The sequence below is a fragment of the Macaca mulatta genome, chromosome 13 (assembly GCF_049350105.2).
Source record: "Macaca mulatta isolate MMU2019108-1 chromosome 13, T2T-MMU8v2.0, whole genome shotgun sequence".
Classification (NCBI taxonomy): domain Eukaryota; kingdom Metazoa; phylum Chordata; class Mammalia; order Primates; family Cercopithecidae; genus Macaca; species Macaca mulatta.
In genome coordinates, this window is record NC_133418.1 from 60,036,394 (window position 1) to 60,062,968 (window position 26,575).

Below are 26,575 nucleotides of genomic sequence, written 5' to 3' on the forward strand. Positions count from 1 at the left end.
AAAGAAAAGCCAAAATCAATTATTTAAGTTTTTACCTGGAGGAACTAGAAAAAGAAGGGCAAATTAAATCCAAAATAAGTAGAAGAAAGAAACTAATAAAGAGAAATCTATAAAATAGAAAAAGGGCAGCTAATACTCCCCCCAAAATCTATGAAACAAAAAATTGGTTCTTTACAAGGAATAATAAAATTGATTAAATGAGTCTAATTCATTTTTGCATCCTTAAAATACAGTACACTTTTGACATGACTTTTTGAAAGCCAAAATGCTGAATTCCTAATTGTTCTTTATTTGAGATATATGGCCTTGTTTTGAGTATTCAGCCAAAATAAAACTTACTTAAGCAAGTGTCAGTTACAAGTTTAGTTATGATAAATTGTATTTATTTTTGTCCAAACATTTCAGAAAGTTTCCTCTGAAAGAGAGTTATGGAGAAATAGTATTTGGGGAAAAACCTTACAATCTAAGTGTTCTCTATTTTGTCTTTAATTTTGAACAAGGGCCGGGCGCAGTGGCTCAAGCCTGTAATCCCAGCACTTTGGGAGGCCGAGACGGGCAGATCACAAGGTCAGGAGATCGAGACCAGCCTGGCTAATACGGTGAAACCCCGTCTCTACTAAAAAATACAAAAAACTAGCCGGGTGAGGTGGCGGGCGCCTGTAGTCCCAGCTACTCGGGAGGCTGAGGCAGGAGAATGGCGTAGACCCGGGAGGCGGAGCTTGCAGTGAGCTGAGATGCGGCCACTGCACTCCAGCCTGGGCGACAGAGCAAGACTCCATCTCAAAAAAAAAAAAAAAAAAAAAAAAATTTTGAACAAGAAAGGTATGTAAAGCAGGTGATGAAAAGTTTGAGATCAAGACAAAAAATATGTGTTCCAGAAAAATTCAGTTAAAGATGTTGAAAGACACATATTGGACATTCGTAGATTCCGTTCGCAAGAAGTATATTTTCATAATATGCAACATTTATGGCAAGGTGTTACTCAGATACTATAGATTATTTTTTTAAAATTTCCAAAAGGAATAAAACTGTACAAAGACCAAACTATCAATGATCATGTGCAATTTTAATAGTTTATCTCTTCAGTTACTAAACCCATTGATAAGTAATCTGTGCCACTATTTGTAGTTATTCAGTGACAGAATCTTGTAATAAAGATGAAGTAAATATGTACGTATAAGGAGTAATTTTGTTCTTAATGAAAATGATTTCAACTATTTGGTTTTCTTCAATTTGTAAGATAATAAACTACTTGATTGTTCAGCAAATACTGAGTACAAGCCCAAGGAAAATGTAAAATTAATTAAAATTCTCATAACCACTAGGATATTTAGTAAATTTATATTCTTTCTTGATGATTCACTATCTGATTATTTAGTTCATAGACTATGGATTTTCTGTTTGCTTATAAAATCTTAGAATCAAATAATATAGTCCAGCCCCTCGTTCAGTTTCCTTTTTCTTTTCATTTTTTGAACACATCACTGATCACGAGCCTCCCAGATACAGGAAGAAATACTTAAAATTGAACCAGTGAGTTCTGCTGTATTCTAATAGTGCTTTTAAGAGATTTCTTCATGTTGTAGTGGATGAGAAGTGGGGTGGAGGATGGATATACAATGATGAAACAACTAAATTTAGAATTTTAGGATTATTGGTAGAATTGAATTTCAAATTCTAATTTTTAGCTTCATTTAACCTCTTAGTTTGTAATATGCTTGTCCACCTGCTTCTCAAGAATAGTTTGTTTCTGTTTTTTATTATCTTCTTTCTGAAGTATGAATTTTCACCCCAGGCAAAAGATGAGAGTTAATAGACTGATAGGGCAGACAAAAGGGAAAACTTTATAAAGATTCATTTTTCTGAGGGAATTTTGATGGTTTGATTAGATAGGGAACAAGGCTAGAAACAGAAGGAGACTTTTGACTGGCCCAGAGGAGAACCAGTTTTAAGGATAGAGGACTGTCATTCTTTCTGCCTGTTGTACAGTGAGTGTTCAGCTACCAGGAATTCTTTAAGTGCTGTGAATCCCAGGGATTAAGTAAAGACAGAGTAATCATTACACCCATTATTGTTGGGAATTGTTTGCACTTTTGTTTCTTTTATGCATGTCTTCCTTCCACATTTTTGGAGTTTGCTCTATTTGACAGATGCGCTATTTGACAGTAGTATTTTTATAGTTCAACATAATAATGTAATATAGCTGTAACTCTATTTTCTGTAATTTTATCTCTTTTTACTCTCCAGTATGAGGGTTTGTTTTTATTTATTTGGGGCTGTGTTTATGAAGTAAGAGGAAATAAAGCAACAGACAAATTTGAATTCTAAGATTTATTGTTGCAGAGGCTAAGATCTGATGCCATCATAAATAGACATAAAATGAATTGTGACCATCTGCACTCACTCTGCCTTTCTTTTTGATTTGTTTTAATGAGTGTTTCCGTTTTCTGAATTCAACTTCCCAACTTATTCTTTCCCTCTTCTTCTTCTTATTCCTAGATGTCTCTTCCTAGGCTAAAGCGGTTCTTAATTATTTCTCCTCAGAACTAGATCTTCCCTATGTTTTGTGTAAAAAAAAAAAAAAAAAAAAATGGCCTGTCTAGAACCTCACTTTTCTTACACGGTTTACTTGGCAGATAACATTTTTTAAAATGAATATTGTGAAATCTGTAAATTTTCTAGTAAAATAATAGCTTTCCATCATAGTGGGCACTAAATAAATATATGTTGACTTATTAAAATGAATTATTGTACTTAGATTTAATGCAGAATTGAGAAATACCCATATTATCAGAGTCCCCAGAAAGGGATCAATTAATCCCAGCCGACTAAAGCCAAAGGTCACCATGTTTCCAATGGTTTTGTAATTCTGTAGAGACTGGCAAAAGTGAACCCTTGGTTACTAGGTCACATTGCATAAGAAGAAGAGTGTGAACTCTACTCATTCAACGAAATGTATCTAATACCTGGAATAAGCTAGGCATTGTGTGGTGTTGGGATATGGTGGTAAATAAGGTAGAAGTTGTCCCTGCCTTCATGAAGTTTGCATTCCAGGTTCCATGAGAAATCTGTTCCTTAGCTAGAGGCAGCCATTTCTCATCTGCTGCCTGATTTCTCTTCTCTTTGTTTCTCAGACCAGGTCCAGGGGTTTTCTTTGTTACATTCTGTTATACTGTTACCTGGGTACTCCTATCACAATGTCTTATACTTACTTAGATGTCTATTTTTCCAGATTATAAGGGACTATCTTTTTATTTATATTGCCCCAATACCTAACAGAATAATTGGAACATGGTTGGTTTCATGATACGTTTGTTTACCAAATTACTCAAACTAGAACAGTGCTTCACAGCTTTTTCTGTGTTGACACATAAAAAATACTGAAGAGAGCGAGCCCTGCAGAGGCACTGGCTTGAGGGTTTCCATTGCTCTCTCTGGGCCCTCGGTGACTGCCTTGCAGATGGAAGGATCAGCATCTCAGTGTACCTGCCACCCATTCATGGTACTTTGCACACTGTGCAGAAGCTCTGCACTGGAGGGTACCATGTGCTATTAGAGGTCTATGGATCTGGAGGTTATAGTTGGAGGAAATGGAGAAAGAGCAGTGGCCAAGAGCAACTGGATGGCAATGGGGCTGGAGGGCAGAGTCATTTAAGAATAAAGGCTGAAAAGTAATCTAGGGATTTTAGCTAGTCGTGGAGGAGAATACGCTTTTTTTTTTTTTGAGAGAGTCTTGCTTGGTTGCCCAGGCTGGAGTGCAGTGGCGTGATCTTGGCTCACTGCAGCCTCCCAGGCTCAAGCAACCCTCCCACCTCAGCCTTCTTGTATTTTTTGTAGAAATGAGGTTTTGCTGTCTTGCCCAGGTTGCTCTAGAAGTCCTGAGCTCAAAAGATCTGCCTGCTTTAGCCTCCCAAAATGCTGGGATTACAGATGTGAGCCACCGGACCCAGCTGAGAATAAGCTTTGAAAAAATTCCTGCAGGTTAGCTTTGGAAGATAGGCCTTAGCCTTTGAAAAGAGTGGTAATTTATGGAAAAGTTCCTCCTTTCTACTTTCTTATCATCCTGCCTTCTCAAAACACCATGTGCAAAATGCAGCTGGTTTTACAACTCTGTGAATATACTAAAAGCCATTGAATTGTACACTTTAAATGGATGAGTTGTATGGTATGTGAATTCTAACTCAATAGATCTGTTATATTTCCCTCCGCTGTATTTGAGTTTTTAAAAAATAAATCTGAAGGGAAACAAAAGAAAAAATGGTTTCTTTCTGCAAGAAAGAGTCTACTTAGAGGGTTGGAATTACCAAGATGTGAATATTTAAATTATCAATACTTAAACATTTCCAAATCTGAATATTTAGAAATTTGCTTGTTTTTATTGATACCTCATGAGTTTTATAACATTTTATAAATCTCACAGATGGAATTTCATCCTGAGTTATAATCAAGATTCTATTTTATCTTGGTGGAAAAGAGTAAGAGATCTTTATGGCTATAATACAGATTATTACTTTGATATGAAATAATTAGCCGTAAAATATTTAAGCAAAATTAATTATTTGAGTATTTCAAAGGCTGATTTGCTAGTGTCCAAATTGTAGCTATAAACAAAGCTATTTTAATACTCCAAATGATGTATTCCCTTTATTTTCATATAAATACTACCTACAAGATTGTAGTATGTGTAAAAGCAGCAAAATTATGAAATGAAATGCATGTATGCCTTTTAAAAATTACCTCTTTTTTTTTTTTTTTTTTTTTTTTTTTTTGAGACGGAGTCTCGCTCTACCGCCCAGGCTGGAGTGCAGTGGCCGGATCTCAGCTCACTGCAAGCTCCACCTCCCGGGTTTACGCCATTCTCCTGCCTCAGCCTCCCGAGCAGTTGGGACTACAGGCGCCTGCCACCGCGCCCGGCTAGTTTTTTGTATTTTTTTAGTAGAGACGGGGTTTCACCGTGTTAGCCAGGATGGTCTTGATCTCCTGACCTCGTGATCCGCCCGTCTCGGCCTCCCAAAGTGCTGGGACTACAGGCTTGAGCCACCGCGCCCGGCCTTTTTTTTTTTTTTTTTTTTGAGACAGAGTTTCGCTCTTGTTACCCAGGCTGGAGTGCAATGGTGCGATCTCGGCTCACTGCAACCTTCGCCTCCCAGGTTCAAGCTTTTTTCCTGCCTCAGCCTCCCAAGTTGCTGGGATTACAGGTATGCGCCATCATGCCCGGCTAATTTTGTATTTTTAGTAGAGATGGGGTTTCTCCATGTAGGTCAGGCTGGTCTCGAACTCCTAACCTCAGGTGATCTGCCCGCCTCAGCCTCCCAAAGTTCTGGGATTACAGGTGTGAGCCACTGCACCCAGCCCTCAAAAATTACCTCTTGTCATTGATATTTCTATTTTGTACGTCTGTATTAGTTATCTATTTATTGCTACATAACAAATTACCCCAAATTTAGCAGCTTACAACAACAAGCATTTATTATCTCAGTTTTTCCATGAGTCAAAAATCCAACTGCAGTGTAGTTGGGTGCCTCTGCCCCACAGTGTCTCAGTGTCAGGCAGGATCACAGTCGCATATGAAGGCTCAAATAAGGAAAGATTTACTTCCAGGCTCACTCACATGGTTAGGGGAAGGATTCAGTTCCTTACAGGCTGTTGGAATGAGGACCTCAGTCCCTCATGGGCTGTTGGATGGTGTCCTTATCATAGGAATTTCTGTCTAGAGTAACTCACAGCATGGCAGCTGGCGTTCACCAGAGCAAGCAAGCAAGAGAGCAAGAAAGGATAAGGAAGATGGAATCCACAGTCCTTTTGTAAACCTAATCTCGATAGTGACATCCCATGACCTTTACTGCCTCTGTTTGTTAGAAGTGAGTGGCTAGGCCAGCCTACTCTCAAGGAAAGGGAATTTCCCAAGGGTGTGAATACCTGTAGGCAGGAATCACTGGAGGCCCTCTTAGAGGCTGCCTACCACAACGTGTCTCTCAGAAAACTTTCTACATAATTTATATTTTATCTTAGAATACATTTTTTACTAAGAATTTTCTGGTATCTCCTGAAAATATTAGTGATACTCAAAGATATAAAAAAGAAAGCTTAGGGAACAATACACTTAGCACTATGATCATATCACTTTCTATCTTCATTTGCTTCACCATCCCTGGAGCATTGCCTTTGTCCAAGATGGCTGAACACCCATTAAATCAGCCATTGGAAAGGGAGGAGGGATGGGCACAACCCAGAAGTGACAGCTGTCAATTGAGCTCACTTCAGCTCAGATCCTGTTTGCCAGAACATAATCACATGGCCACACCCAGCTACAAAAGAGGCTAGGAAATTTAGTCTTTGGTTGGGCAGTCATGGACTCAACTAAAAATTAATTATTGTGGAGGAAAGGGGAGAATATACATATATAAAAAAATAATATTATATATTATACATATTATATATAATATATTATATATTACATATAAAGCTAGAAGCCTCTGCCCAAGGCTGTCAGCAACATTAAAATGGATATCACACAGCCATGCATTAATGCATTTTACCCAAAGGTGAGTAAAATCATGTCCCAATTCAGAGCCTCTTAGTCTTATTTAAATGGGATTCTTATTAGCTTGGTTATAGGGCTTCCTAAATCATTACAGATTAAAAGGAAGTGTAGTAAGAGGCAGGCATCTTGACAGCTGCAAAAATTGAGAGCAGAATGCCCCATAACAAATAAGGACGTACAAGAGGCTGAGGCAAAAGCTAAACTGGCAAATCAGAGGAATCTGATATGGGGGCAAACAGTCCTATGAACTTTAGTGGCCCCGAGGCATTGCCCATTTAACAACATTGCCACATAGTAAAATACTTAGGTTAAGTAATCAAGATCCAGAGTCTTCTACTGTGGTTAAAAGAAAAAACATTTTGACACTCTAAAAGAAGGTGAGCTTCATCAGTTTTCTGGAATTTTAATTTATGTATAATGTTCTATGAAAGTGATTCTGTCAAATACAGGAGAGGCCCCTCTGCTCGCCATTCTTTTCACCTTCATCTAATCAACACCACATTGTTTGTGTAGGAAAATGCCTTCTGAATTCAATTTTTGGAGTCTAGGATTATATATTATCTCAGAGGGTTTGGCACTAGTACTTTTCCTTGTTTTTGAAGAAAGTACTTATTATATTCACCAATCCCCAAATATTTCAACTTGTAGACACAGAGCAGTTACTCTCCATCCCCACCTCCCCATCCTATGAAGAGTATAGGACTTTCTGGCTGCACAGAAAGTATTATTGTAGGTATAGGATCATCAAAAATTTCCCATGTTCTCATGTTTTTTAAGCCAACTGGCATGCTAGGTAGTATTGCAATCCTGATACATTATCCCGGAATGTTCTTTCCCATTTCTCTGTCTGGCAAACCTTTATTTGCTTAAGACCACGTCCCATTATAAAATAAGTTGTATTATACATGTAAAGCACTATCAGTAAAAGGAAAAACTGACAAATTAGACAGTCATAGTTTAAAAGTTTGCTCTAGGAAAGACCATGTTAAGAGGATGAAAAGACAAACTACAGACTTCGGAAAAAATTATTTGCAAACCATGTATCTGACAACTAAAGTATATAAAGAACACTGGAAACTCAACAGTAAAAAAATCATAAAATAAAATTTAAAAATGGGTAAAAGGCATGAAGAAACATTTCACGAAAGAGGATATACAAGTGCAAAAAGATGTTCAACATTATTAGGGAAATGCATATTAAAACCACAAGATACAAACACACCTTAGACACCTCAGAATGGCTAAAATAAAAAATAGTGAAAACACCAAGTACTGATGAGGATATGGAGAATCTAGTTCACAGGCACATTTGCTGGTGGGAATGTGAAATATTGCAGGCACTCTGGAAAACAGCTCGGCAGTTTCTTTAAAAACTAAGCATGCCACTATCACACGACCCAGCAATTGCACACTGGGTCATTTATTCCAGAGAAATGAAAACTTAAATTCTTACAAAAACCTATATACACAGTGTTGGTAGCAACTTTATTTATAATAGCCCCAAACTGTAAACAACCCAGATGACCTTCAGTGAGTGGGTGGTTAAACAAACTATGGTACTTTCAGCACTACTCAACAACGAAAAGGAACGGGCTAATGATTCATTGTACAACCTGGACGAATTATGCTGAGTGAAAAAAGCCAATCCCAAAAGGTGCAGACTGTATGATTCCATGTATAGAACATTTTTGAAGTGACAAAATCATAGAAATAGTGAAGAGATTAGTGGTTTTCAGGAGGTAAGGAAGGTGGGGAGTGGGGAGTGGGAGGGAGGGAAGTGGGTATGGCTATGAAAAGGCAACACAAGGGATTTGTGTGATGGCAACGTTCTGTATCTTGTCTGTATCAATGGTAACATCTTGTGCTATACTTTTGCAAGATAGCACCCTTGGGGGAAACTGGATAAAGGGGGCATAGTATCTTTCAGGATTGTGTCTTCCAACTGCATATGAAAATAGTTATCTCAAAAACAAAGTTCACTTAAAAAATTACGAGCTCCTTAAAACTCCATTGGACTGTGAACTCCTTGAGGGAAAGTGTATTTTATTTATTCAGCTGACTTGTAGAAGATATTTGAAAAGTGTCTGTGGGTTGCCTTAGGTGAGAGAGGCTAACCATTTGAATGTAGCCATATTAAGCACCCATAACTGACAGTATATCTCCAAATGAAGGGCAACTCTGTGCTGACCCATTCTTTTAAAAACTATCTCCTGAGCATGTACTTTATGGTAGGCATTGTTCTGAGTGCTGGTGTCTTAATTCAGGCTGCTATAACAAATTAGCACAGGCTGGGTGGCTTAAAAAGCAAATATTTCTCGTGGTTCTGGAGGCTGGAAGTCTGGGATCAGGGTACCAACATGGTTGGGCTCTTGGTGAAGGCCCTCTTCATGGTTATATCCTTATATGGCCTTTCCTTGGTTTTAGCACATACACTGAGAGGGAGAGATCCCCTGTCTCTTTCTTTTTGTCCAAGGGCACTAACCTCTATGCTGGGGACCCCACTCTATGACCTCATCTAAACCTAATTACCTGCCAAAGGCCCCACCTCCAAATACCATCACACTGGGGATTAAAGCTTCAATGATGAATTTGAGAAGGGGACATAAACTTTGAGATCATAGCAGCTAGAAATACAGTAGTGAACAAAATCAGGGGGGAATGCCCTGGCTTTCAGGGACCTTACAGTTTAACTGAGCGGAAGACAATGAATATAATACATACATTATGCAATATGTTAGGAAGTAATAAGTGCTATGGAAAAAAATTTTAAAGCAGCGTTTACAGGTTAAGGATATAGAAAGGCCTGCAAGAGTGGGTGGTTGCAATTTTAAACAGTTTGAAGAATATCATTTGAACAAAGGCTTGAAGAAAGTGAGAGAGAAAACCATGCGGATATATGAAGGAAGAAAGTTCCAGGCAGAAGGAACAGCCATTGTAAAGGCTTTGAGGTAGAAATGTGTCTAGCATGTTCAAAGACTAGTGAGCAGGTAAAGCCAGTGTTGGTGAAACAAGATGAATGAGGGAGAATAGTTTGGTGAGAGGTTAGAGGGACAGTGAGAATATAGAACATTGAGAGTCTTTTGGCTTCTCCTTTTTTTTTTTTTGAGACGGAGTCTAGCTCTGTCGCCCAGGCTGGAGTGCAGTGGCCGGATCTCAGCTCACTGCAAGCTCCGCCTCCCGGGTTCACGCCATTCTCCTGCCTCAGCCTCCCGAGTAGCTGGGACTACAGGCGCCCGCCACCTCGCCCGGCTAGATTTTTGTATTTTTAGTAGAGACGGTGTTTCACCATGTTAGCCAGGATGGTCTCGATCTCCTGACCTCGTGATCCACCCGTCTCGGCCTCCCAAAGTGCTGGGATTACAGGCTTGAGCCACCGCGCCCGGCCTTGGCTTCTCCTTTAAGTGAAATGATGGGGGCCATTGGAGGATTGGAGGAGTGGAGAGGTGGCGTGATCTGACTTCTGTTTGGAAAAGAATCACTCTATAGCTGGGTGTGGTGGCGGGCACCTGTAATATCAGCTAATTGGGAGGCTGAGGCAGGAGAATCGCTTGAACCTGGGAGGTGGAGGTTGCAGTGAGCCATGATCACGCCATTGCACTCCAGCCTGGGCAACAAGAGTGAAGCTCCCATCTCAAAAAAAAAAAAAAAGAAAGAAAAGAAAACAATTAAACAATTACTCTGACTGCTGTGTTGAGAAAAGACAGTAGGGGAACAAAGCTGGAAGTAAGGAAGTATTCAGAAACTATTGCAGTATTCAAGGTCCAAGAGGTGATGGTGATTGGGACTGGGGTAGTAGCACTAGAGTTGTGAGAAATGACCCATTCATGTTTAGGTTTTGAGACAGAGCCAACAGGATTTCCTGCCAGATTAGATGTAAGAAATCAATGATGGGTCCAAGGCTTTGCAGCTGAGTAATTGGACAAATAGTGTTGCCATTAACTGAGTTGGAAAAAAAATGCAGGGGGATGGCTTTGGGGGGAAGTTGAGGAGTGCATATTGTTGAGACATCTATATGGAGATACTGAATAGGCAGCTGGAGATTTGAGACTGGACTTAGAGGAGAGGAATACAGGGCGGGAGATACAAATTTGGAAGTTGACAATATTTACATGGTATGTAAAGCCATAAAACTAGATGAGATCTCCAAGGGAGGAGCATATTGAAGAAGCCCAGGGATTGAGCCCCAGGTACCCTTTGGAGTTTTAAAGGCCAAGGAGAGGGAGAAGAACTTACTGAGAGAGACTGAGAGGCATGACCAGTGAAAGAGGAAGAAAAATGAGGAGTGTAGGGTCCTGGAAGCCAAGTGAACAGAGTATTTCCTGGAGGAGGGAGTGGTCACCTGATCAACTGTGTAGGTCAGGTCAGGTAAGGTGTGAGAACTGATCATTGAATTTAGCAATGTAGAGACAACTGGGACCTCCACACATCAGAGAGAAAGAATTTTAGCCATTAAAGGAATGTATGGCTCTTTACAAGAATGTAACTATGTTTTAAAAGATTTGTTTTAAAAAGCTATTTTTCACTTCCTCAAAAAGGTAAGCATAGAATTACAATATGATCCAGCAATTCCACTTCTAGGTATATACCCCAAAGAATTGAAAGCAGAAACTCAGATAATCATATGTCAATATTCACAGCAGCATTATTCACAATAGCCAAAAGGTGGAAACAACCTAAATGTCTATCACCGGAGACTGGATAAACAACATGTGGTATGTACATACAATAGAATATTAGCCTTAAAAAAGAATGAAATTCTGATACTGGGTACACCGTGTGTGAACCTGGAAAATGTACTAAGTGAAGTAAATCATGCACAAAATAACAAAATTCTACTCACGTCAGGTACCTAAAATAGTAAAATTCATAAAGACAACATAGAATAGCTGAGGAATAGAATAGCCTCCTAACCAGAGGCTGAGGGTAGGAGAGAATGGAGAATCATTGTGTAATAGGTATACCATTTCTTCTTGGGGGGATGAAAAAGTTCTGGAAATGGTAATGGTGATGGTTGTGCAATATCGTGAAGGAACTTAATCCACTGAATTGTACACTTTAAAAAGGTTAGAATGGTAAATATAAGTGCCACAATTAATTTTTGTTTTGTTTTGTTTTGTTTGTTTGTTTGAGACAGAGTCTCGCTCTGTCACCCAGGCTGGAGCGCAGTGGCGTTATCTCGGCTCACTACAACTTCCACCTCTCGGGTTCAAGCAATTCTCCTGCCTCAGCCTCCTGAGTAGCCGGGATTACAGACGCATGCCTCTATGCCCTGCTAATTTTTTTGTATTTTAGTAGAGACAGGGTTTCACAGTGTTGCCCAGGCTGGTCTTGAACTCCTGAGCTCAGGCAATCTGCCCGCCTTGGCCTCCCAAAGTGCACAGTTTTTTTAAAAAAAGCATAGGATGCAGGTAAAACACTATCTCAAGGGAAATTTATAACATATATTGGAATTAAAATCAACAAATAAGCAAAAGTAAAGCTATCTTTTATATATTGCTGACCTGAAAACTAAGTTTGCTTTAGGCATCATCTATAACTTGGCTTTCCTTATAGATCCTTTTGTACATGTTTGTTACACTCATTTCTTAAAGGCTCAAGCCTTAGCCATCACAGTTAAAGAAAACGATATCCCCTTATACAGGTCATCATCAGAAGGGCAGGAGAAAAGTCAGCTACTGCAGAGTGATCCAACTACTTACAATTTTAATAAGAGTGTATCTTTTAAATGACATATTTTATTTATCTGTATACTCTCGTTCAGGAAAACTGTTCTCTCTCTTATATAATGTTTTTTGAAAAGAATGTTCCCTGAATGCACATGTAAATAATTTCTTTGCTAAAACCAGCGTTTCTGATAATTCCACAGAACTGATAGGGAGAAAACCTTGAGTACTGGAAGGTTTTGTGGTGCAGCATATTTAATAACCGTGACAACTCAAGAATTTTAAGCAGACTCGCCTTCTTGTCTGGGATCTGTCGGCAGCATTGTGTCTCTACTGGCAAGCCCCTCAATGTACTGTTTCAGCCAAAACCGTGCTAATGATGGTCTACCAAATTTTTACTTGGTATTTTAAAGTCTCAATATTCTCAGGATTTAGAAAATACTTTCCCCCACCCTTTCAAAAGCTGCCACTCTGAAATACATAGCAATTTTTTTAAAAAAGTCTAAAATTGCTTTACAGCCTTGATAAAACAAAGACTGGTGTGTTGATGTGGCTGCTTTTGTATGATTTCCGAGGTGAATTTAGATGACTGGAAGATAGATGGGTGCCAGATGCAGTTTGACATAGATTCAGGCAGCTGCTCCTGGGCTAGGTTTCATTAGCCGGTAAGTGCTCCAGCAGAAGCAGCAGAGTGAGGCCCCAAATGCCAAAATGACAGTGAGAACAGTGGAACAATACAATATTCACCAAGTGATTTTAATCTCGAAGATTAAATGTCACCCAATCAGTTTCCAGGTCTTAAAAAACCAACTTGTATGAAACCATTAGAGGGCCCAAGGCTTTGTTCACCAGAAGAAAAAAGTTTTACTGTTTTTGAAGGGTGAGGGTGGTTAGTTTTAAAACACCAAAAAAAAAAAAAAAAAAAAATGTTTTAAACCCATGTTGGTTGACAATTAAAAATCTTGTCAACCCCGCCAACACCCATACCACAGTAAAAGAAGTTCATTCACTGTTGCAACCAGGCAGATAGGCAGATTCCTCAATAGAAGGAACCAATGTTTGTTTATCTATCTTTCTTAAAATGAAAGTCTTGGATGGGGTTTCACAGGCCTCTTCCAGCTTAAATGCCCTCCCCCCCACCACGACCACACCCATTCTTCTCCAAAGAAAGACAGAAGTCTTAACACAGAGAGAGCATACGTCTTTGTTTTTGAGACCTTATGGTCTGCATAGCTATTGGTGGGTAAATAAGTACCCAACTACGTAATTGTGAACTTAAAAAAAAAAGTTCCTATAAAGGATTTTTGCTCTCACTACTTGTGGTGTCATAAGTAATTATGAAACTGATTCCAGAATTCTCTATGCTTGATTTCAACTCACGTGTTTTCTCAACTGAGAAAGGGGACCTTTATTTAGTGTATTATTTACACGTACTAAACTTATCTTTGCTTTTCTGAAAAGAGTGTTATGATCTAACCCGTCAGTGATGCAACCATTTCATGTGAGGTAATTTTTTTTCACTAAAATTAACCCAAAATAAATAATTGATTGGACATGTACCTATTGGAAAACTGTAAATCTAACCAATCTCTGCTTTTCTTCTTTACTTTTAGGAAGCTAGTGCATCACAATAGCTCTGAAGCATTACAGAGTATTTTTTTCCCCTCTAAATGTGTGTGTGCTCAGCTCTCTTAATAACAATGGGAGTTGTACTCAAAGAATAGTTTCCATTGCATTTTAGTATTTTTAGTCTTTTGCTTAGTAATAATGTCGTAATGCTACCTTTTTCTTTTTCTTTTTTTTTTTGTCTACAGAATGATTAAAGATTTGGAAATAAGCTCTGGTTGAATTAGAAACACTCTATGTTCAAAAGCAAATTATAATGTTAACTAATGGCCATGTGATACCCTACCAAGTTTGAATATATTCTGGGCTTGAAGATATTGCATACATGTTCTCTGAAAGTTGAATTTCCTTGGGGCAGAGCTACCCATCTCTGAATTTACATTTGAATTACAGGGAATAACATCTTAGGTGACATGGTTTGATTTCATCTAAATCTTTGGGAAATGTTCCATAGTAATCAAAGCTTCTCCTTCTCTTCTTTTTTCCCTCTCTTCCTTTATGGGTCTAGCACTGACAGCTTGACCACGTTGACCTAAATATTAAGACCTTTTTTTTGTTTCACTGTACCCACTACTCGCAAGGGCTATGCTAGCAACCCTCATTGATGAGAGGTGAGTATTGCGTTAATGAAGAGTCGTTAGGTTCAGCACACTCATTGTGGATGAACCTAATTAGACTCAGATTGCATTTCTCTTGAACAGCTTTTAAAAGCCTTTCTAGCCTTTTTTTCTTTATTTTTGAGAGAGAGTCTCACTCTATTGCCCAGGCTGGAGTACAGTGGCACAATTTCAGCTCACTGCAACCCCCGTCTCCCAGATTCAAGTGATTCTCCTGCCTCAGCCTCCTGAGTAGCTGGGATTATAGGCGCCCACCGCCACACTCAGCTAAATGTTGTGTTTTTAGTAGAGATGAGGTTTCACCATGTTGGCCAGGCTGGTCTCGAACTCCTGTCCTCAAGTGATCGTCTGCCTTGGCCTCCCAAAGTGCTGGGATGACAGACGTGAGCCACCACACCCAGCCCCTTTCTAGCCTTTCTTTATCCCTGAATTTACATAATTCCTCTGATCCATTTTCGTTTCTACCAGGTATAGGGTCCTTCTTTATATTCAAGAGATGTTGTGAGAAGACAGTGAAAAGGGGAAAGGTGGTGAAAAGAGCATTGGGGTCCAAGTCCAAAGTCCAGAAGGTTGCCTCCCTGTCCAGTGAGAGCCGGAGCCCTGTCTTCCTCACAGGGTGGCTGGGAGGGGTAAAGGAGCATATGGAGATCCTTGGAGAAAAGCGCTATATGCAGAAGTCTAAAATGCCATTGTGGTTATTTCTATTAATTACCAACCAAATCCAAAGCCATTTCAGTTGCTAATCATTTGATATTTTAATTCATTTTTTTCTACCATAAAAGCATAAATTTAAGTTACAGTCTCTTACCACTTATGGACTACTTACCACTCTATTAACTCTCAGTGCTATATCTATTCCCCCAGTTCTCCCATCCTGTTTTTTGTTTGTTTGTTTGTTTGTTTTGAGATGAGATCTTGCTATGCTGCCCAGGCTGGTCTCAAACTCTTGGGCTCCAGTGATCCTCCCTCCTCAGCCTCCCAAATAGCTGGGATTACAGGTGTGCACCAGTGCACCCAGCTCATCACTGGCATTTTTTAATGTAGAAAAAAAAAGTGCTGTAACCCAGTTGTAGCAATGAAAGTAGGAAGAAGCATGCTGATTGCTCCTGTTACTTGAGTTATAAAGCCATTGAAGAAAGTAGCTGGTCTTTCCTAGTCTTCATTATGTTTTCCCATCAGAATATAACTAAAGCAAAGGGACAAGAGGAGGGAATCTCAGAAAACGAACAATCTAGAGGTTTGACGCTCTTAGTAATTTGTGAGAGAATCTTTTCTTAAGCTTAGCCGAAAGTCTGGCACAGTGGACATTTGGTAAATGTTAGATGAAGAAAAAACAGGGGTATTGGTTTTATATTAAATTGCAGTGACAGAGGTACATTTTGAATGCTAGTCAGATGATGAGATTCATTCAGTAAAAATATATTTCTCCTATACTCCAGTCTGACCTAATGCCTTAAATGAGTGGAGTTTCATCTGATCTCTTGTGTACAGTGCGTACCACAAAGCCTCTGTAAGATTCGTCCCAGTTGGCAGCAGTGACAAGGCCTGCTGGGGACAAACCAGGGAGCTCTCCATCCAGTGCCAGTGACCACCAGCACAGTATTGAATTTAATTAGCATTATGTGATTAAACAATTATTAACAAAAATAGCTACTGTTGTTTATCATTTTCAGAGGCTGCACTAACTTTTCTATATTATTATCTCATTTAATCCTCACAGTAACACTACACTGCAGGTTCTGGGTCTACCCCTTTTTTTACAGATGAGGAAATTGAGGCTTATGCAAGTTGCTGAAAGTCAACCAACCAACACATGGTCAAGCTAGAAGTTGAAACCCTGTGTATCCCAGGACTGTTTGACTCCACAGTCAGTGTTTGCAGGCATGTCAGAAAATGTTGCCCATAGTTTGCTAAGTTACATGTTAAACAGTCTCAAAATACTCTTTGTTTTGCTTCTCTGGTTTCTCTGCAAAAGAACTGACAGGTTCTATTGGTATAAAATGGTATAAAAGTGGCCAAACTCATAATTGTCTCACACGTCCGTGTGAAGAGACCCCCAAACAGGCTTTGTGTGAGCAACAAGGCTGTTTATTTCACCTGGGTGCAGGTGGGCTGAGTCCGAAAAAGGAGTCAGCACAGGGTGATGGTATTATCATTAGTTCTTACAGGTTTTGGGATAGGTGGTGGAGTTAGGAAGCAATGTTTTGCGGGCAGTGGGTGGATCTTACAAAGTACATTCTCAAGGGTGGGGAGAATTACAAAGAACCTTCTTAAGGGTGAGGGAGATTACAAAGTACATTGATCAGTTAGGGCGGGGCAGAAACAAATTACAATGGTGGAATGTCATCAGTTAAGGTTATTTTCACTTCTTTTGTGGATCTTCAGTTGCTTCAGACCATCTGGATGTATACGTGCAGCACAGGGGATATGATGGCTTAGCCTGGGCTCAGAGGCCTGAAAATAATGAAGACTTTTTTCTTCTTTTTTTTTCACCGTTAATGTAGAAAAGATGATTTCTGATGAAGGGCGCCTTTACTTCAGTCTCATAGCACAGGCTCTCCCTCAGGTGGGAGGGTGAGTCAGAGGTGGATGACTATGCTTTGCTGGAGTTATTTGCAGTGTGTGACAGGGGCAGAAAGTGTGAATGCATGCAGCCTTACATCTGATGGGTACATCCCGAAGCTGCACGACTGTGGCAGCCTCAGATGAATCATGGCATTTTAGGATCCGCATGTGTCGTCAACATACGTGGGTTGAATTAGCATGGAAGCATAGTAGTACTCTAGAAACACAAATAAAAGTAAAACACACCATTGGAATACCTGCAGTTTTTCACATGGAAACCAAAAGCTTGTGAAATCAGTACATTTTGAGCTTTTTGTTTTTAGAGCTAATGCTTTTGTTTACTAGCTAAGACCATCTTAGCATTTTCTATTTAAGTGTTTAAAATTCAGTCATAAAATTTCACTCTAAGCTAAAGCTGTTTATAGTAACTTAGGCTGCATGTGGGTGTATTAAAAAGGAAAAATATATATTTCTAAAAAGATACAGTAAAGTTTTTCTGGTTCATGCTGCTTGATTGATGACAGATAGATGATTGATTGCCAGATAGATAGATAGATCGATCGATCACCATAAGTTTGTTTCCATCTGAGTTTGTTTTTAGAAATGTGCCTTGGCAAAGAATCTTCTTTAGACAGTTAAGTAAAGTGATATTTACAATAATATAAATTCGAAAATGAAACCCAGATCTTGAACTAGAAGATATGGATTCCAGCCTGGGCTTTGCTGCTTGGTGGTTGTGGCATCTTGAGAAAGTTTTCTCTGAGCCTTGCTCAGTTCCTCAAGTGTAAAACGGAATCGTAGCTGGTGCTTGGGGTCTTGGGGATGGGGAACAAATAAGATGATGATGTCAAAGTGCTTTATAATCTGAAAATGCTATACAGTTTTTTAAAGTACTGTAATTATCCAAGTTTAAAATTATCCACAGCCAGCAGATGGACTGATCTATCATCATTCTTCATCCATGAAGGGGATAATGTTTATTTTGGTCCCCTAAACAACACAGGTTTTTTCGTTTTGTTTTGTTTTTATACATTTATTGAGCTCTTATGATTTGTGAGGACTTCCTTCACATCAGCAGAATTTATATGTAGATTTATAAAGCCTTTGTTTACACACACTTGTTATTTATATAGCATACCAACTTTCTGTACATGTGAATTTTATAGACACCTGAAGTTTATCTCTTTAAGTACTTAAACTTGTTTAACATAAGCTTGTTCAATAAAAATCTTTCTTTATATCATTTCTGTTGTTGATGTTATTATTATATTTTTTCCATAGACAGCATTGAGCAATGCTACGTTTTCATCATGATTCAGGATAATTTAGATTGCTCAAATATTCTATTGAAACAGATTCCTTTAGGGTGGAGCTAGTAAGGGACATGGTGCTATTTACCCTTACTTTAAATGGTCCTAGATCAGTAACTTTTTTGAATAATTGAATCAATTTTGGTTTTTGTTTTTAATTAAAAGAGATGGGGTCTTGCTATGTTGCCCAGGGATGGTCTCAAACCCCTGGGCTCAACCAGTCCACCCACCTCTGCCTCCCAAAGTGCTGGGATTACAGGCGTGAGCCACCATGCCCAGCCAAATCAATGTTTTGTTGTGTTTTTTTTTGACTGGTAATAGAATTTATTCAAATGTGCCTTAATATAGGCGCTGGGGCTTGCCCATGGTGCTCTTGATATATAAGGCCCGGACATTCTGCCAGTTTTTCTTGAGCAATGACACCAAGAAGTTGACAGCCAGGTGAATGTTATACACAAGCTCATCGTCTGTCATCTTCATGTGACCAACAGCTACAGCCAGACATAACACCTTCTTCATTTGGAACTTGATTGTGGACTTCACCTCATCCACTTTGGCCACCATGTTTTCGTTGTGTGTGAGCAGGGAAGGAAACTTTCCTGCCTTATTTAGGCCTGGGCCAAGGATTCGTGGAATCTGCTTGATCAGAGACTCTGAGGCCAAAAACGCATCATATTTTTTGGCCAGTTTCTTGACCAGTTTTTTATTCTTGTTGAGTTTTTTCAGCGCCTCAATGTCCATGTGGGGGATATCCACAGCCTTGGCCTCGTCACAGTGCTGCTGGTCCCCCAGGACACACACAGAGAACTTGGGGCGGGGAGTGGACTTAAGCCTGATGGTGCCCGAGAAGCGCTTGTCCTTCTGGGGGTCATAGCTCTTCAAGCTGATCTGCAACTCCACCATCTCCAGGAACTTCCGGCGCTTGCGCTGGTTCCGGTGTAGGACTTCCCGCACCGCCGGGTGTCGCGAGAGACTGCTGCTCATGGCTTCTTACGCCGTGCTAACCGGAAAAGACAAATCAATGTTTTTATAATCCCTCCCTTCTATTCGCGTTGTTAGCTGTCTTTTTCTTTTTTCTACTATCATGTACTTGCCTCTTTTAATTCTTTCTCCCTTCTAAATTTCTAAATTTTCATTTACAATCTGTGGTTTGGGAAAAAGGCCAGATATATTTTAATCTTTAAGATTAAATAGGCACTTAGGTAATACATGTTAATGTATGAGGTTTGGTATATGTGCTTTGTTATATCTTATTTTTGTTGAAGCATTTATTTTTGCCAATTTTATAAGTTCCAAGTAACCAGTTCTCTCTGGATGAATTGTTTTACACACCAACATTTAAAAACAGCCTGCATCACTTTCCTCTAATAATCACCAGTTATACGGGGTTTTTTTGTTTGTTTGTTTTTGTTTTTGTTTTTTTTGAGATGGAGTCTCTCTCTGTCACCCAGACTGGAGTGCAGTGGCCCGATCTCAGCTCACTGCAACCTCCGCCTCCCAGGTTCAAATGATTCTCCTGCCTCAGCCTCCCGAGTAGCTGGGACTACAGGTATATTCCACCATGCCCAACTAATTATTTGTATTTTTAGTAGAGATGCGGTTTCACCATGTTGGCCAGGCTGGCCTCGAACTCCGGACTTCCTACTTTGGCCTCCTAAAGTGCTGGATTACAAGCGTGAGCCACCATGCCTGGCCAATCACCAGTTATTCTTATATAGCTCTTTATTAATTACAAAGTGCTTATGTATACTTTGCCTACCTTGATCTCCACAGAATCATGAGAGATGGGCAGGACATATCTTAATATTTTACAGATAAGAAAGCTAAGGCATAGTTTGAGGTTATTGAGTAGATTTTAACTAGGGATTGCAGCTGAATCTCCCAGGGAAGTTTGTTGACCTACACATACCAAGGTATCCCAATTCCATGGGTCTGGGGCAGGACCCAGGTACATATATTTTGGAAAAAGGTCCCAAATGATTCTAATGTTCATAGCTTTCTCAGACCTTTTTCTCTGTCCCCCATCTCCCCCCTCTGCTCCCACTGAGAACTGCTAGGTTAAAGTTTTTATCACCAGTAAGTGGTTTATTAAGATGTTTTCACCTGCAGGTTATAGAAAACCCAACAAACAGTGGCTTAAATCTGATTTTCAGTGGTTCCACTATCAGCTGGTGTGGTGGTCAGAGTAATGCTTCCTGTATGTTACTTTATGTGGTAAAAGAGACTTTGCAAATGTAATTAAGGTACTTGAGATTGGGAGATCATCATTATCGGGCTGGGCTCCGTGTAATTACAGGGGTCCTTGTAAGAGTGGGGCAGGAGCATCAAATGCAGAAGAAGGTGGGATGACGGAAGCAAGGGTTGGAATGATGTGCTCTGAAGATGCAGGAAGGGGTTACAAGCCAAGGAATGAATGCAAGGCAGCCTCGAGAAGCTGGAAAAGAGGGCCTCCCCTGAAGCCTCTGGAAGAATGCAGCTCTCAAAAAACCTTGATTTTTAGACTTCTGACCTCAAGAACTATATGAGAATAAATTTGTGTCATTTTAACCCACTAAGTTATAATTTGTTACAGCAACAATAGGAAACCAGTACAACTGGGAAGTATAAAATGCAGATCCTGGCCAGGCGCGGTGGCTCAAGCCTGTAATCCCAGCACTTTGGGAGGCCGAAACGGGTGGATCACGAGGTCAGGCGATCGAGACCATCCTGGCTAACACGGTGAAACCCCATCTCTACTAAAAAATACAAAAAACTAGCCGGGCGAGGTGGCGGGTGCCTGTAATCCCAGCTACTCGGGAGGCTGAGGCAGGAGAATGGCGTGAACCTGGGAGGTGGAGCTTGCAGTGAGCTGCGATCCGGCCACTGCACTCCAGCCTGGGAGACAGAGCGAGACTCCGTCTCAAAAATAAATAAATAAATAAATAAAATAAAATAAAATGCAGATCCTTAAGCCCCTCCCACCGAGATAAAGTTTGAGTAGAGTGGGTGAGGTTTAGGGAGCTGTGTTTAAACTAGTCCTTAGGTGATTTAGTGGCCTGTGGTTTTTGGCCTGTTGGCCTGTATCTACAGAGTTACAAAATAATCACAAGGCCATTTACTGTTTCCCTCAGGTGTCTAGAGGTGGGTGGTCCCAGCATGGCAGGGTTGGGGGTTGGGGTGTCATCAAGGACCCAGGCCCCACCTGGACCTCTGCTGTACTCCCCTCAATGTGTTGGTCTTTTACCCTATCCCCTTTTTTTTGAGACAAGTTTTCGCTCTGTCACCTACCCTATCCCCTTTTTTTGTTTGTTTGTTTTTTTGAGACAGGGCCTCACTCTGTCACCCAGGTTGGAGGGCAGTGGTGTGATGATAGCTCATTGCAGCCCCAACCTCCTGGTACCTCCTCAACCTTCCCACCTCAACCTCCCGAGTAGCTGGGACTACAGGTGCACACCACCACACCTGGCTAATTTTTTTTTTTTTTTTTTTTGAGACGGAGTCTCACTTTGTTGCCCAGGCTGGAGTGCAGTGGCACCATCTCGGCTCACTGCAAGCTCCGCCTCCTGGGTTCACGCCATTTTCCTGCCTCAGCCTCCGAGTAGCTGGGACTACAGGCACGCACCACCATGCCCGGCTAATTTTTTGTATTTTTAGTAGAGACGGGCTTTCACCATGTTAGCCAGGATGGTCTCGATCTCCTGACCTCGTGATCCGCCCGCCTGGGCCTCCCAAAGTACTGGGATTACAAGCGTGAGCCACCGCGCCCGGCTCCTGGCTAATTTTTAAAAGTTATTTTTAGTAGAGATGAGGTCTCGCTATATTGTCCAGGCTGGTCTTGAACTCCTGGGCTCAAGCGATCCTCCTGCCCTTGGCCTCCCAAAGTGCTGGGATTACGAGTGTGAGCCACCGCACCCGGCCTTACCCTTATTCTTGTTACATCATGGTCACCGATGGCTACCAGAAAGAAGATACCTTCCCAGAACTTCCAGCAGACTTCCCCTTACACCTGACTAGCCAGAACTGCAGCACCTGGCCATCTCCAGCTGCACAGGAGGCTGGACAGCAAGAAACCTCATATGGTATCTCAAAACATTATTCTGTGTCCCTTCTCCTCCTGGGAAACGCGTGCACCCCTCCAACAACACTTACCTTTCATCTGGCTTTTGTCTCCCTCCTCCAACATGGCTGTTTAGTGTCAGGTCCCTTTTAAAATTATCTCAGGCCGGTGGCTCACTCCTGTAATCCCAGCACTTTGGGAGTCCCAAGGCAGGAAGATCGCTTAAAACCAGGAGTTTGAGACCAGTCTGGGCAACAAAGTGAGACCCCTGTCTATATAAAAAATTAAAATAATAAAATGGCTCCTGTCATTTTGGAAAAAGAAAACACTAATTTATTTAATCTTTACAACTCCATGGAGTGAGTAATTTCCCTTTTTTTTTTTTTTTTTTTTTTTGAGATAGAGCCTCACTCTGTTGCCCAGGCTGGAGTGCAGTGGCTGGATCTCGGCCCACTGCAACCTCCGCCTTCCAGGTTCAAGCTATTCTCATGCCTCAGCCTCCCAAGTAGCTGGGATTACAGGTGCCCACCACCACACCCAGATGATTTTTTGTATATTTAGTAGAGACGGGGTTTCACCATGTTAGCCAGGCTGGTCTCAATCTCCTGATCTCATGATCTGCCTGCCTCAGCCTCCCAAAGTGCTGGGATTACAGGCATGAGCCACTGCACCCGGCCTCAAATGTCATTTTCTTATCAAGGTACATTCAACCACCTCTTTAAAATTATAGCCCTGCCCCACACATATACACCCAAGCACACATTCCCCATCCTCTTTTCCTGCTTTATTTTCCCCATAGCAGTTAATTTCTAATATACCATATAATTTACGGATTTATTTCACTTTCTCCCACCATCCTGAATGTAAAATCCGTGAAAACGGATTTTGTGTTTTGTTTGCAGCCATATTCCAGCTCCTAAAACTAGAATATAGTTAGGCCAGGTGCAGTGGCTCATGCCTATAATCCCAGCACTTTGGAAGGCCGAGGAGTATGGATCACCTGAGGTCAGAAGTTCGAGACTAGCTTGGCCAACATGGTGAAACTCCGTCCCTACTAAAAATACAAAAATTTGCTGGGCACGATGGTGCATGCCTGTAATGCCAGCTACTCGGGAGGTTGAGGCAGGAGGATTGCTTGAACCCAGGAGGTGGAGGCTACAGTGAGCCAAGATTGTGCCATTGCACTCCAGCCTGGGTGACAAGAGTGAAACTCTGTCTCAAAAGAAAAAAAAAATGCTAGGACATAGTAAGCATTCAATAAAGTTTTGTTGGGCTGGACGTGATGGCTCACACCTATAATCCTGGCACTTTGGGAAGCCGAAGCGAGTAGATTGCTTGAGCCCAGGAGGTTGAGGCTTCAGTGAGCTTGATCATGGCACTGCACTCCAGCCTGGGAGTTAGAATAAGACCCTGTCTCAAATAAATAAATAGATAAATAAATAAATGTTGAATGAATACATTCTTCATGCACGGTTCTGATTAGGTCTACGGGGCAAATTTCTAGAAATGAAATGACCACATTACAGGATATAGAAATTTTAAAAGGTTCTTGATACACATCACCAAAACCCTGTCTTTCCCAAGGTTAAATCAGTGTGTACTCACATCAGGAACTGTGAGACAACCTGTCCACTGTGCCCTCACATTGTTACCAACTTTAAAACAACTTTAGCCAGCTTAGTATGTAAAAATTACAGTTCTTTTAAATTTATATTGCTTTTTCATGCATTTCTCCCCTTGATAATGATGAGTTTGGGTCCTTTGCTTATTTATAAAATTTTGTTTTAGTGTTTTCTTATTTAGTATTGATGGTTTTTTAATTGATTCATAAGACTTCTTTAGGTTATAAAGTTACTAAGTCTTTGTTACCTGTGTTGTTGTTATTTCTCCTGGTTTGTCATTTAAAAAAAATTTGCTTATGGTGCTTTTTGTTATATAGTTTTTGTTAGTGTAGTCAGTTTTATCTTCATACTTCTTTTGCTTTATAGTTCTTTTGCTGCATAGTTCTTTTGCCTTTTTGGAAAGGTCTTATCTACCTCTAAGATCAATTATTCATCTGTAATTTCTTTTAGTTCTCTTATGTTTTTTAATGTTATTCTTTAATCTCTGGTGTTTTACCATATTGTGTGAGGCAAGGATCTAATGTTAGTTTTTCCTCCCTAAATAATAAACCATTCATTGCACATGCCTTCCTTACCTCACTTATAAGAATGTGTTGTTAGTGTATACTAAATCTTTTCACTAAAGTCTGTTCCAAGTGTTTCAATTCAGATTCATTTATATTTTTCTTTCACCAGAATCCAACTCTTAATTATTGTTTTTAAATATATTTTAATATCCTCTTTTAATTTTTATTTCATTTTTTCATTTGTTGGTTTGTCTAAGTAAATTTTAGAATCATGTTCAAGAATAAATGGAGAGTTAACTTCCTAAAGTGAAAACCACATCATGCCATTCTGCCATGGAAGATCTCTTAATGACTTCAGAACATAAAGGCTACACTCAGTGTTAACAGCCTCCAAGACCTTCCTAGACCTGCCCCAGCCAAACTCTCTAGTGTTACGTATTGCCACTCCCTGCCTGAAATTTACACTTCAGATCTGTACCCACATCACATGCTAATTCTCACCTCCCTATCTTTGCTCATCCTGTTCCATCTGCCTTTAATGACCTTGACTAATGATCTTGACTAATTCCTGTTTACCCTAAAATCCATTTCCTGGCCTCATTCCACACTGGCCAGGCTCTGCGGCCACTCCTGCATGTCCATTGTCATCCTGTGCATGTCTCTTACACCACATAACCCATTGCATCACAATGATGAGTTAATCTTCCACCTGAACTGGGTGGGAGCATCTCATGTTCATTTTGTATTTCTAAGACCTACCATGCTACCTGTCATACAGTAAGTCATATGGATGGAGTAGAGGAGAATATTCCAGACTGGAAATTGGGAGACAGATTGTTACCATAATCAAAGTGAAGGATAACTAGAGTATTGACTAGGGCAGCAGTGGGAGAAATGGGACATATATGGAAAATAAGAGAGAAGACTGACCGGGCTTTGTGTCTGGATGAATGTGAGGGTAAGAGAGATGGAAGATGCTTTGAATCTGAGATTTCCAGCGGAGACTCCAGGTAGATGTTGTACCTTAACCATATTGAGGCATTTGGGAAGTAGGGGGCAATTTAAGGAGAATATGATTAGGACAACTTTAGATGTGCTGTGAGTTGGAGATGCCTTTATGATACCCAGTGGAGATGTCTGATAGCCAATGGGACATGAATAGGTTAATTATATGCTTTTATCATTCAAACCAGGACCTTTTTGAAATTGACACAGAATGCTATTAATAATTATGCCAGGATAACAAGCATAAACCAGGAATGACCCTTATAAACTGGGTTGCATGGTCTTCCTGTATAAAAAGGTCACATCTGGAGCTCAGAGAGAAAGGTCTGGAATGTAGTTAATGATTTGTGAGTCATTAGCATATAGGAGCTCTGAGAATGGGTGAGATTGCCTAGGGAGAGTTTCTAGGATAAGAGGAGAAAAGAGGCAAGACAAAACCATAGGGAATACTAATATTTGCATAGTTAACTATGTAACTGGGATTATTAACTGGGAAATTGTTTTTCAAAACACTTACATTCCTAAATTTTTCTGAGGATTCTAATATCCTAATCAGCCATTCCCATGTCTGCTCCCAACCCGACCATGAACCATGGCCATCTCCATCCTGCCCCTCACCACAGTACTTTACCCCTCTCTCGCCCTCTCTGCAGCCAGAAGTTTTTGTTGTTGTTGTTGTTGAAGTTTAAAACTACAGGTTTATAGGGAGGGCAGAGGTAGAGGAACCAACAAAGGAAACTACAAGTGGCCAAGGAGACAAGAACCAGGAGACTACAGTTCAACTTGAAGGACACCTTTTGAGGTGGTCAGTAATGTCAGATGCTACAGAAAGGCTAAGTAGTATGAGGAACTGAGAAGTGTCCATTGGCCATGCCATTTAGGGGTCACTGTTGCCTGTTTGTGGGATGGGCAGTAGAGTTGTTCTGCAGTAGGCAGAGGAAGCAGGAGGAAAAATAAAGTTGTGGATAGACAGAAGTAGCTACCAGCAGCATTCCTGCAGCATTAAACATGGGGAGGATTGATTCCTGTTTTAAAAGTGAAGATAGAATGCATTGAATCTGTAATATATTGATTGCAACAA

The 26,575-nt window shown here is 40.4% G+C and overlaps 1 protein-coding gene and 1 pseudogene across 2 annotated transcripts in view; one reads left to right on the plus strand and one right to left on the minus strand.

Moving 5' to 3' along the window:
* SERTAD2 (SERTA domain containing 2) overlaps positions 1–26,575 on the plus strand; it is a 124,193-nt gene that overhangs the window by 60,906 nt on the left and 36,712 nt on the right. The gene's annotated exons all lie outside the window — the stretch shown is intronic.
* On the minus strand, positions 18,616–19,339 carry LOC698530 (large ribosomal subunit protein uL1 pseudogene; annotated as a pseudogene). The gene has a single exon (XR_001439143.2). The product of XR_001439143.2 is annotated as a large ribosomal subunit protein uL1 pseudogene (transcript).